This window comes from Pelodiscus sinensis, chromosome 1, assembly GCF_052426305.1.
Source record: "Pelodiscus sinensis isolate ZL-2025 chromosome 1, ASM5242630v1, whole genome shotgun sequence".
NCBI lineage: Eukaryota > Metazoa > Chordata > Testudines > Trionychidae > Pelodiscus > Pelodiscus sinensis.
Genome location: NC_143052.1, coordinates 273,749,291 through 273,760,335, shown reverse-complemented (window position 1 = coordinate 273,760,335; position 11,045 = coordinate 273,749,291). Strand labels below are relative to the sequence as shown.

The 11,045-nt window shown below is 44.1% G+C and overlaps 1 long non-coding RNA gene across 1 annotated transcript; it reads left to right on the top strand.

Moving 5' to 3' along the window:
• Window positions 1-4,977: 4,977 nt before the first annotated feature.
• LOC112546810 (uncharacterized) lies at window positions 4,978-10,871 on the top strand. Its single transcript, XR_012900614.2, has 3 exons — window positions 4,978-5,069; window positions 5,744-5,838; window positions 10,549-10,871. It is a non-coding gene; the product is annotated as an uncharacterized LOC112546810 (long non-coding RNA).
• The last annotated feature ends 174 nt before the right edge of the window (window positions 10,872-11,045 follow it).

Here is an 11,045-nt window from a genome sequence, read left to right as displayed (position 1 = left end):
CAGAATACAGTAGGAAAGCTTTCAGTTATGTGCATATGCACCTTCTAGAATAATATATTTGACTAAATTAAGCAGTCTGTCCTTGCTCTAAATATACTAGACTTTTCACTTTTTGTAAAGTATGAATTAAGACTTTTTCAAATGGTCAGTATTAATGTTGCATGCTTGCAAGATGTATGAATGTTTACTCTCATGTGTATATAATGATTTAAAAGCCACACCTACCCTAGGAAATTGAGCCATCACTGACAATAGTAATCAATGGTTTCCTTTTGAAAATTATTTAATTGCTTACTGTAAAAAGTTGACTACTACTTTCCCTTTTGATATTCCATACATAACTGACATTTGAATCAATGACTCTCCAGGGCCAGTGTTGGTGCAATTGTCACCTTGCTTGGCATCTAGTTAAACATGAGGCAAACGGTGATCATAAAACTGTCTTTCTGGTTTACAGTGCATGACTGCAAATTCAGAACATCTCCTATCTGAAAGTTAGATCTTTGTATTTTGACCTTCTGTGTAAGTTCCAAAGTGAAGATTGAATACGGCCAATGGTATTTATGTACAGGTTACATCAACCTGGAGGCTTTATTTGGGGTGACCAGGTGCTTTGTAACAGTGATGTTAGATTGCTTGAGACTGATAATGTTTGGTAGCTCTAACATCTGTCTTTTGGATTAACTATGAATTTCTGACTGCAAAAACCATGGGACTATCCCAGATGGCTGGTTAGCTTCACTCATAAGTCTGGATACAGTCTGATTGTGGTACCATATCTGGATTGGAATCAGAAGTTAGGCAGGAGAACACTATATCTTAATCTGGAGTGGCTTTCCCTCCCTAGGTTTCCTTGGGGTGTGAAACCTAGTCCATTATCAGAGGTTGATCATACCAGAGAGCTTCCAAACTAATTGACCATTGCTTTCACTTCTTGAGACCTGAATAAAGGTTTGATTTGAGTGTTGAGTGAGATATCTTATTCTATATAAACTGGTTTGCCCATCTTTAATTTGAATATTCAAATAGTGTGTGGTTGATTTTATTATTTCACTATGTCAGCACAACCTTTGAGTCACAGAAACTAGAATGTGTATACACGTGATCAAGTTAAACTTATGAAATCAGGCAAAATACATGCACAGGCTTTGCAGAGACATGTTTATAAATGGATTATGTATGGTGCAGACTGTACTTTCTGTGTTTTTACTTGACTCAGGCATAGTGTGATCTTTACCTGTTGCTAAAAAGGTACACTCAGAGCTTATTTCTGAAGAAAGTCTCACAAGTCTTTACTGCTGTTCTGATTTTATTTTTTCTACATGTGGCTATGCTGTGTAGAACTAATTAATAGGGTTAAAAGGAAAACATGAATGAACAATTGTTTCTGAACGCTCATACTTATCTTAATGGATTTCAAACACAGTCAAAAGGTTTTCCCCTATTTGTATTCATATGAAGGAGAAGCATTATTCATTCAACACCTGCTTTGTTCCTGTCTTTGTTGTGTTCACCAACAAAGAACTGTTCTCCTTTGGTCTAATAGTATAGAGGAACTAGTTGTTTTCATCATACAGTGGAAGGCTTGCTTCCCTTTGCTCATTGTAGTTACTATAATGTAGTCTCTTTTATACTCTAAGCCTGCCATCCTCATTTCTGTGATGTTGGTGTCACTGAACCCACTGGTTTTCATCTATGTGCTTAATCTGCACAGAGATTTAGGTTTGTTACTAGGAAAAATTTTCTTACTATAGGCAGTCCCCGGGTTACATACAACATAGGGACTGTAGGTTTGTTCTTAAGTTGAATTTGTATGTACGTCGGAACTGGTACATATTGTAGGGGAAACTCTAGCCAAACATTTCTCCAGAGCTGAGTTTTATTCTCCCACACCTCACTTCCCTCAGTCCTTTATTCTCAAGCTGAGGTGTCTGCTGAGAAAAGCCGCTCCGTGTCTCCCTGGTCTGCTGGGGGGGGGAGGTGCTAGCTTCGCGTCTCCCTGGTTTGCTGGGGGGAAGCAGCTAATGCGGGGCTGCCTCATCCCGTTTGTAAGTAGGGATCTGATGTAAGTCGGATCCATGTAACCCAGGGACTGCCTGTATAAGGATAGCTGAACTCTGGAATAGGCTTCCAAGGCAAGTTCTGGAATCCCCATTGCTGAAGATTTTCAAGAACAGATTAGACAAGCCCCAATGGGAATGTGCTACTTGCTCCTGCCTCAGGCAGAGGATTGGACTTGATCCTCATATGGTCCCTTCCAGTCCTACATGTCTATACTATGATGTGAGAATTCAATTTCGATGGCACAAATGATCACAGAGAAGGAGATAATCTTTCCTTGTTGTATGGCACTGGATTCCTGAAGAAAGCATGCCCTTTAGGAACAAGATCCCAGAAGATAGTTGAGGTACATTAGGAAACTCAAAGACTGATTTTGTGTGTATTTTCCACAATAAGTGTTTAATCAGGAGGAAACAGATGTGAAAGAATGAATACATTCCTTATTAAAAAAATCTTGCTTTAATTTGCATACTACAACTGTAGAGTGGGAATTACGGGTCATAGATTTGCTAAAAGGAGGGAAAAAAGTAAAAAGACTGTAGGGTATGTAAATTTCACACTACACAATAGTGTCTTCTACCTTTTATTTGTGAAGGAAATTTGGAATGATAAAAAGTACACCTCTCAGATTACTGCTGGCTCTCTTTTGTAATACAGGACAGGAGGAATGAAAATAAGAGCTCTCGATATTCCAATCCATATTGGGCTTTATGCAGTGCTCCTCAGCCAGTGCTTTTTCTTGTTAAAAAAAAAAAAAAAAAAAAAGGTGCCGGAACTCCAGGGGAAACGTTTTTGAGCAAAAAAAAAAAAAAAAAACTGGGGTGGCACTGCCCTTTTAAGAGACACAGCCCCTTTAAGAAACACTGCCCAGCCAACTGTCAGACATTTGCATACAGAGGTGCCAGTATGTTCCATACTTTCCAGGTAGGCTCTTACTGGAGATGCCAGTACTGCGTACTGGGCAGTACCATCACAAAAAAAGCACTGCAAAAGTTATCACCATACTATCTGAGCATCTTCCAGTGGAGCATTAAGCAATGCAACTACATATCTGCAACTACGTGTTCTTTATTCTCTCACCTTCTCCCCAGAAGGAGAAGCATCTGTATGGAATGTCTTGTTTTGATAAGGTATGCTTTTGGGGGAGCTCTAATATAAATATACCTTTTTCTATGTTTTTATGTAAGAGAAGGTAGTTCAAAAAAACTCACTTTACACTTCAAGTGGAAAGTGGTAAGATTTGGAAGAATTTGTTCCATAGTCTTGGGCCACCCACAGAGACATTTCAGTCTCCTGCCTGGACACACTTTACTCTGATTGTTGAAAGTTCCATGATGGCAAAGGAGCAGAGCTGCAAACCACAGTCCTGGGACTTTAGATGGTCTTTTAGGTATCCTGGGCCCAAGCCATGGAACACTTTGACAATAAGGACTAAGATTGTGAACTTGTTTTGAAATGCTATGAGAAGCCAGCTTGATCTGTTGGAAGCAGCCTGTGTTGCTGAGGAGATGTGCTGCAGTATTCTGAACTAGTTGGTGTTGCCTAAGTGCTGAAAGGTTCATGCCCAACTATATTGCACAGCTGAGAGGTGATGAAGGCAGGAATAATTGAGAATATGTCTTCATCCACCAGGATAAGTTGGAATCTTCTACACCCTCCACTTGGCTTGGAAGCATTTCTTGTTGATGCTGATATATGAGAGCTCAGATTCAGTGAGGGTAGGAATCTACTACTCCTAGATTATGGACTGAACTGACAAATTGCAGGGTGTATCTTCAACCAACAGACACTGTACTGTGGCAGCAAGCTCTTCAAAAGGCTTTCCTCTTCCCACCACCATCACCTCTGTCTTGCCTGGGTTCAGCTTCAGCCAACTGTTCTTTGTCCAAGAGCTGATCTCTTCCAATCATTGCCCCCTAATGACAATGTTGGTGTGGTCTTATGTAGTTGAGAGGTAGTGCTGTGTATGTCACCTGCATATTTATGGCACCTAAGTCCCTGTCAACTGACCAGTTCATCTAGTGGCTGGACTTAAATGTTGAAAAGGACTGGAGAGAGAACTGGTCCTTGTAGAACTCCACAACTGTGGAGTCTAGTAGTAGAGGTGCCTTCCCCCCTCAGTCACTGGGTGTATCCCTCCAGAAAGAACTGAAATATTTTAGCATGTTATCTGGACTCCTGCCACCTCTCTCAGGAGAGACAGAAAATTATCATATTCAACAATGTTGAATACCAGAGTGAGGTCCAGGAGGATGAGAGCATAGATGTCTCTCTTCTCTGTCTATTACAGGAAGAGATCATCTAGCAATCAGATGAGCCTTTTCCTCACTTCTTTATGCACTTGCTCAGGAGTGGGAGGTGACTACGACTTGAAGTATCCTGAAATACCCAGGGTGGATTTCTTCATTGTTGGTAGGACTATTGCATGTATGAAGGAGGAAGGGAAGATTGGCTGTTTCTGTAGGGAGTGGCTCCAGTTGTTCATGATCTTGTTTCACAAGCTAGGAAGGGGATGAGTCAGATTCAGAAGTCTTGAGTTGAGCCCTTTTTTTGTTCTCATCTAGCCTATTGGGGTTTCATACACGGTCTTAAAATAACGGAGGGTTCTTTTGTGTTAACTCTTTAGTAATTCTTTTCTTTTGGCTTTGTTATGGTAGATTGTTCTGCTGCATGATCCACTCATTCTAAAAAGTTGATGGACAGATCACCTTTATGTAAAGATTTCCCCTTATGTGGCTGTTTCCAGTAGGTCTTTCTAGGTATTTGTTCCATTAGGAACCTCTGAGAAAGGGCCATGTTGCTTGCATATCTGTGTATTCCTAAAACATTTGTCTTTATGACATCATAAACTGTTTGTCAGGTCATCTCCTATGTTTCCTCACCCTTCTGCACCTGTACATTATTTTCCTTGGTGCACAGTTGTAAGGGGGTGGTCCCTTGGCATGGCCTTGGATGTGGCCGGGCCAGGCTCCCGGGGTCCCCTCTCGTGGTTTATTCTAGCCCTATCGGTGAGGCACCTCCAGCGTCGGGCAACCAATAGCCCTGTCGGGGTCCCCTTACCAATTGGGCATTGTGACTACCCTTCGCCCTTGCCCCAGCAGGACTAACCCCCAGGGTCCTCAGTCTGGACCCTCATGTGGTCATACGTCTCACTCTACCCGCAGAGTGCGACTTCCTATATCCCTGCCTCCATACCGGCTGGTGCGGGGTAGGGTTTCATCTGTCATTCCCCTGCGGGGTAGAGGGACCGGGGCCCACCCTCACTCACGGATCCCATCCCAAGGTCCTAAGACAGGGTCATCTGGCTCCCTGCCTGGCTGGCGGGGGATCCTTCCTGTAACTCACCAGCCCACGGGCTTCAGCAAAGCCCTGCCCTCGGCCACTTCCTACCCCTCCTGCTACCTTCTTATAGCCGCACTGGGGCTATGGGCAGGTTCTCGGTGCTCCCCAAACCTGCCCCGGTCACCCATCTGCTCACCCCCTTTCCTGTGTTCCGGAGCAGCTTTCGTTCCTCCCGCTGTCTCCGGCCCCGCCCCTTATATAGTGTGGGGCACCATCGGCGTGGATGGCCCCACCTTCTATGTCGGGCAGGATGCCATGCCCTTGCTTAGCCCCGCCTCCTCCCAGCTGCGCTGCTACTGCCAAGCAGGCAAGGCAATGGGTCGGGCCTGCCTCCCATTAGGCGTACCAGGTCGTGGAGGGTTCTGAGGCCCCCCAGAACACCGGCGCCCCGTCACAACAGTGAATATAGATTCAAATGAGTGGCCAGAAATCCAAGTGAGTACTTATTTTGCATAAGGGAAAAATACATTTTCCACTTTTGCAACTATATTATATGATAATTTTACTGTGTATAAATTACTACAGAGCAGATCCCTGAAAGAGCTAACAGCCCTTGAAATTCAGACACTTGAGTTTGGCTGACAGTCTGGATCAGTTTTGTTGAGGTCCTCAGATTTCATTCATTCCTTCACACTCCCCAATGCACATGCAGCTCCCACACATTCTGGCACCTTTCCTCTAGCAAGGATAGTGAAACGTGTAGCCTATTCTCAGATTACATCTGTGATGCTCTATAAATTAGGGTGGAAGAGTAGCCTGTACATTTCTCTTTCCCCATTCTACCATCCTAAACTCCCTTGCACCCTAGGCATTCTCCAACAGAGCAGTGTTGCTTGGTCCCACAAATACATTACTGCCATGGTTCTGACTGCCTGGACGACCTTGGCATTTGCTCTTATTTTTTTCTGCCTTCCCTAATGGACACAGCAGTACTAAGCAAAGCAGAATGCAAAGAACAAGAAAATGCAAAGTAATTGACTCTACATACAGTCATAGTGTCTGGCTCAATGCCTGCTCAGAACCTGAAATATTTGAATAGCCACAAAAGTTTTAACTAGGGATGTAAAAGGTAGTTTAAAATGCAACCGTGTAACTGCTAAAAGCTTAGCTTTATACTGCAGAGGTGGCAGTGAAACCTCCCTGGGAGTGGGGCTGGCAGGGGCTGCTAGCTCCTCTCCTAGTGGAGGAGGCTTTTCAGCCCTTGGTGGCACCGCTCCCAGGGAGCCATAGCGTGTAACCTGCAGCTCAGGGGCCAGGCCAGATACAGTAAAACTCCATTGGTCCGGCATGCAATGCTCCGGCACCATCAGGAACCCGAAAGTGCTCTGGCTGCCCGACAATTGGAGCTGATCTGCTCACGGCTTCCCCGATTCAGCGGCTGCTGAAACTGACCAGCAGCTGAATTGGGGAAGCTGGGGCAGAGCAGCTGGGGTGCTGCTGGGTTCGTCCCATAGCGCTGCACCTTTCCTGTGGTGGGCTCTGGGGCTGAAGCAGCCCCCTAGGGTGGGTGTGAAGCTGCTCCAGCCCCTACTGGTTAACTGGAACTAATAAGCCTCACCCACTAAGGCTTATGCTTACCACTTAACCTTTTACATCCCTAGTTTTAACCCTTTTTAAAATTAAATATACAAATGGTTTTTCAAGTGTAGAGCATTGTGCCTTTCTTATCAGTAACTAAACACATTGAAGGTCTTCCTCACATATTCATATCTGAATAGTTACCATGGGGATAAACAGTTATTTTCTATGTATGTTCTGTTGTAGAGTATATTAAAACTAGTTAACAGTCAGTGAAATACTCTGTGTTTCAGAGAAACCATTACTTATAATAATGGCAGTAATTACGTTATTTGAAATTATGTTCATTTAAAAGAACTTCTACTGATTTCCACTGCCAATTTGTCCTTAAGCATAAACTAATTTCTAACTTCTATATGCCTAATGAAAGCGATGAAAATATCTTAGTAATTATTAAAGGTTTGTATTCATGATATTCAGTTGATTAACAATAAATACTTTGATTTCATTCAACTTTTCTTAAAGGGGCACTGCCTTTTGTTAACTTATATTTCATGAATTAAAACGCGCGCGTGCGTGTGTGTGTGTATCTATAGCTATCTGTTTTTCTATCTATATCTATATCTCTATATAACCATTGTATAACAATGGAGGGTTTAATTTATTTTTATATAAATGAAATCAGTTGCTTGTTTGAAATTAAACAGCCCCCTCATTGTCTGCATCTAAACCTTGCATCTGTGGGCAAGACAGATTAAAAAACAAACATAAAAATGACTAGCCTATTTAATTGTCAGTGGTGAGTGCCATGCCAAAAAGAAAATGTTACTTTTTAAAAAGTACTTTACTTGTGCTTCAGTAAGAACTGAAGTACTGGGCCAATTTCTAGAAGCATAGAGGCTATGCTTTTTCGGAAGACTTTTTTTTGGACGAGATCTTCTTTCGGAAGACTTTTTTTTGGATGAAATCTTCTGAAAAAACTTCTTCCAAAAGAGTGTCCACACACAAAAGCACATGGAAAAATCAATGTGCTTTTGCAAAAGAGAATGTCCAGACTGATTGGATGCTCTCTCACATATAAGGCCATCCGGAACCAGTTCAGGCAGGGCTTTAGGTCACCAGTTGCTTCCGAGTGCTGGTGCCAGAGCCTTGCAGAGACAGGAGCTTAAAGGGACCCCCTCTGGACAGCCATTTCTCTGCTTCTGCTGCGTGATTGCAAGGGGAGTGTCTGGCCACAGTGGGATCACCTCATGGGTGGCAGAGGAGCTGGGAGCAGCCTGGCCCTCTCTGGGGTCACACACACACCTGCAGCTTGCAGTGCTGTCCGTGGGAGCAGGTGTTGCCTCGCACATGCAGCACTCAGTCTATGTGGGGTCATGCCTGCACCCTTCTGGCTAGCCTGCTTCCAGCCGTGGCAGGCCTCCCCGCCCCATGACAGGACATGTGTGGCCTCCCCTGTGCCTGGCAGCAGGATCCCATCTATGCTCAGGGACTGCCTGCTGCATCCACGTGTCACACACTAATGCTGCACGTGGTTCCGCAGCACGTGTCCATCCTGAGCAGCCCGAGTGATACCCCCTCACTCCCTGTGTGCCTGCCTTCCCCGCCTTGCATGTGTGACAAAGTGAGACCATTCACCTGAAGATCCCTCCCAGGCATCAGAGGAGGCCTGGGAGACATCCTGGCTCACGAGCACTGGCTTGAGGGACAGGGTGACAGTCTCAGTCTCCTCCTCCGCCTCCAACTGGCCCTGGTCCTCCTATGCCAAGACCTCTGGCCAGGCAAAGACGGGGATCTCCAGGCCGGAGTCCATGAAAATGGGTGGGGAAGACGTTTCCCCCCCCTCCCCCGGGATCTGGTAGAGCTCCTGGTAATAGGGGCAAGTGTGGGGTCCTGTCTCTGAGCGCGAGCTGCACTCTCTGACCCAAACATATGCTTGGCAGAGCTCCTTATCCTTACTGTGAACCTGTTTCAAGGCCAGGGTGGGTGTCTATGCTCCGCCAAGGACTCAGCCATGCACTCATATATGTTGGCATTGCAGCACTTGGCTCTGAGATCCTGCAAGGTGTCCTCCTCACCCCACAGCTCGAGGAGGGAGAGGACCTGCAGTCCAGGCCAAGAGGGTGTGCGCCTCTTGGTCCCCGTGGATGGGTCCTGGGACCCCTGGAGCTGTTCCCTGCGAGGGCCAGGGTGGTTGCAGGAGGCTTGTGGCTTGGACATAACTCCAAATGCTGTGGCAGGGAGAGCTATGTGGTCAAGGTGCTGCTCCAAGGCCAGCTTCCTGCCCCAAGGCTTGTCCAGGGTGCCTGGAGACAGGAACTATAGAGTTCATAAAATCATTGAATCATAGGACTGGAAGGGACCATGAGAGGTCATCGAGTCCAGCCCCCCGCCCTCAAGGCAGGACCAAGCTCCGTCTACACCATCCCTGACAGATGTCTATCTAACCTGTTCTTAAATATCTCCAGAGATATTTTCAGAGTTGTGATTCTTTGGACAGAATGTCCACCAGAGCACCTATGTTATTTCCTGGAGGCCTCTTCTTCCAAAAGAAAACCCTCCTCCCCGTCCACACACAGCTTTTTCTGAAAGAGCTCTTTCGGAAAAAGGCTTCTTCCTCACAGAAAGAGGAGTACCAACGTCAGAAAAAGCTCTCTGTTCTTTCAGTTTACTTTTGGAAGAACACAATTGCAGTGTGGATGTTCCGCAAGTTTTGTCAGAAAAATGGCCATTTTTCTGACAAAACTCTGTAGTGTAGACGTACCCAGATAGAGGGTGAAGTATTAGCCAGTGTTTGGGAGGTTATCAGTTTTGTTTAAAGCTGCTGCTGACTAATTTAGATTTAATTTGTAATTTAAAAAGAAATTGAAAAGTGTTCAAAGCGCCTGTGAGAGCACATCTTATGGTTCAACATCAAAATAAATTGACATTTATAAACAGTTTTAAAACCCATACAAACAGAATGGTTAATAAGGGGCACATGAAGGGCATTATAGTTGAAAACAACCATGGCAAAATACGCTATACATTCTTATATATAAAGACTTGAAAAGCCTTCCATTACATGAATTATTTTAAAATTACACTGGAGAATTAAATTTAATACAAGATACTTTAGAGAAGGATGCTGAAATTAGATTGTGTGTGATCCTTAGCTATATTTATAGGGTTGGGATTGAAATTAGTTCACATTATTCTGAATGCTACAGACTGAGGGGAGTAACCTTCTCTCCTTTTGTAATAACAAACATCAAGTGGCTGACTGTTCCTAAAGAGACAATTTGTGTAAAGAAATGTTATGCTAAATTCTTTCTTGGTTCTGTAATTAATTTCCTGCATTCAGACTTAGTAACACCTCTCTTGCTGGGGAGAAAGTGCCTGAAATAAAAGGAAGGAAAGTGCAAGGTTGACCAGAGACTAATTTTGAAATTTTGTCTGTCAGTAAATCCAGGAGTGGGATGGATGCCATTAACATTTCCCAAGGATTAGTGAGTATCACTACATCAACTGTGGAATATAGAACTGGCTTGGGAAAAGAAAAGGAGGAATTAGGATTTATTTATAGTATCTCACTTTTTATATTCTCATACGCGGTATGATACATTTAACTTATAACTTCTATTGCAGGTATCAAGACAGTCTTTTCTCACCCTATTGTGTAACATCCACTGGATTTCAACCTTTTTTCATTGGCGGACCCCTAAAAACATTCCGAAGGAGGTGGTATGGACCCTTTTAGAAATCTTAAGAGGCTCTATGGACCACAGGTTGAAAAGCACTGGTCTACACGTATACTTTGTTTGAGAGAGAGACTCACTCACTCTTTTTTCTTTCCTCCTTCCTTCTCTTTTGCTCTGTTTTTATATCATTTTCCCATACTGTTGCAGAGATGTGTATGGTAATGCTGGCTGTGCTTGCAATTTAACACGAAGTCTGGAGTAGGAGGTGCTTTCAGGACAACAAAAATCCCCCACCCCACCCCCCAAAAAACTAAACCAAACCAACCCCCCCCCCCCCCGCGCGCTTGAGAATGTTTCTTAAGCTCTTTGAAGATGAAAAGATACTAAGGATGGGTATTTTAAAATGTGTACTGGAGCCATGCTTCCCTAAGGGACTGTAAATAA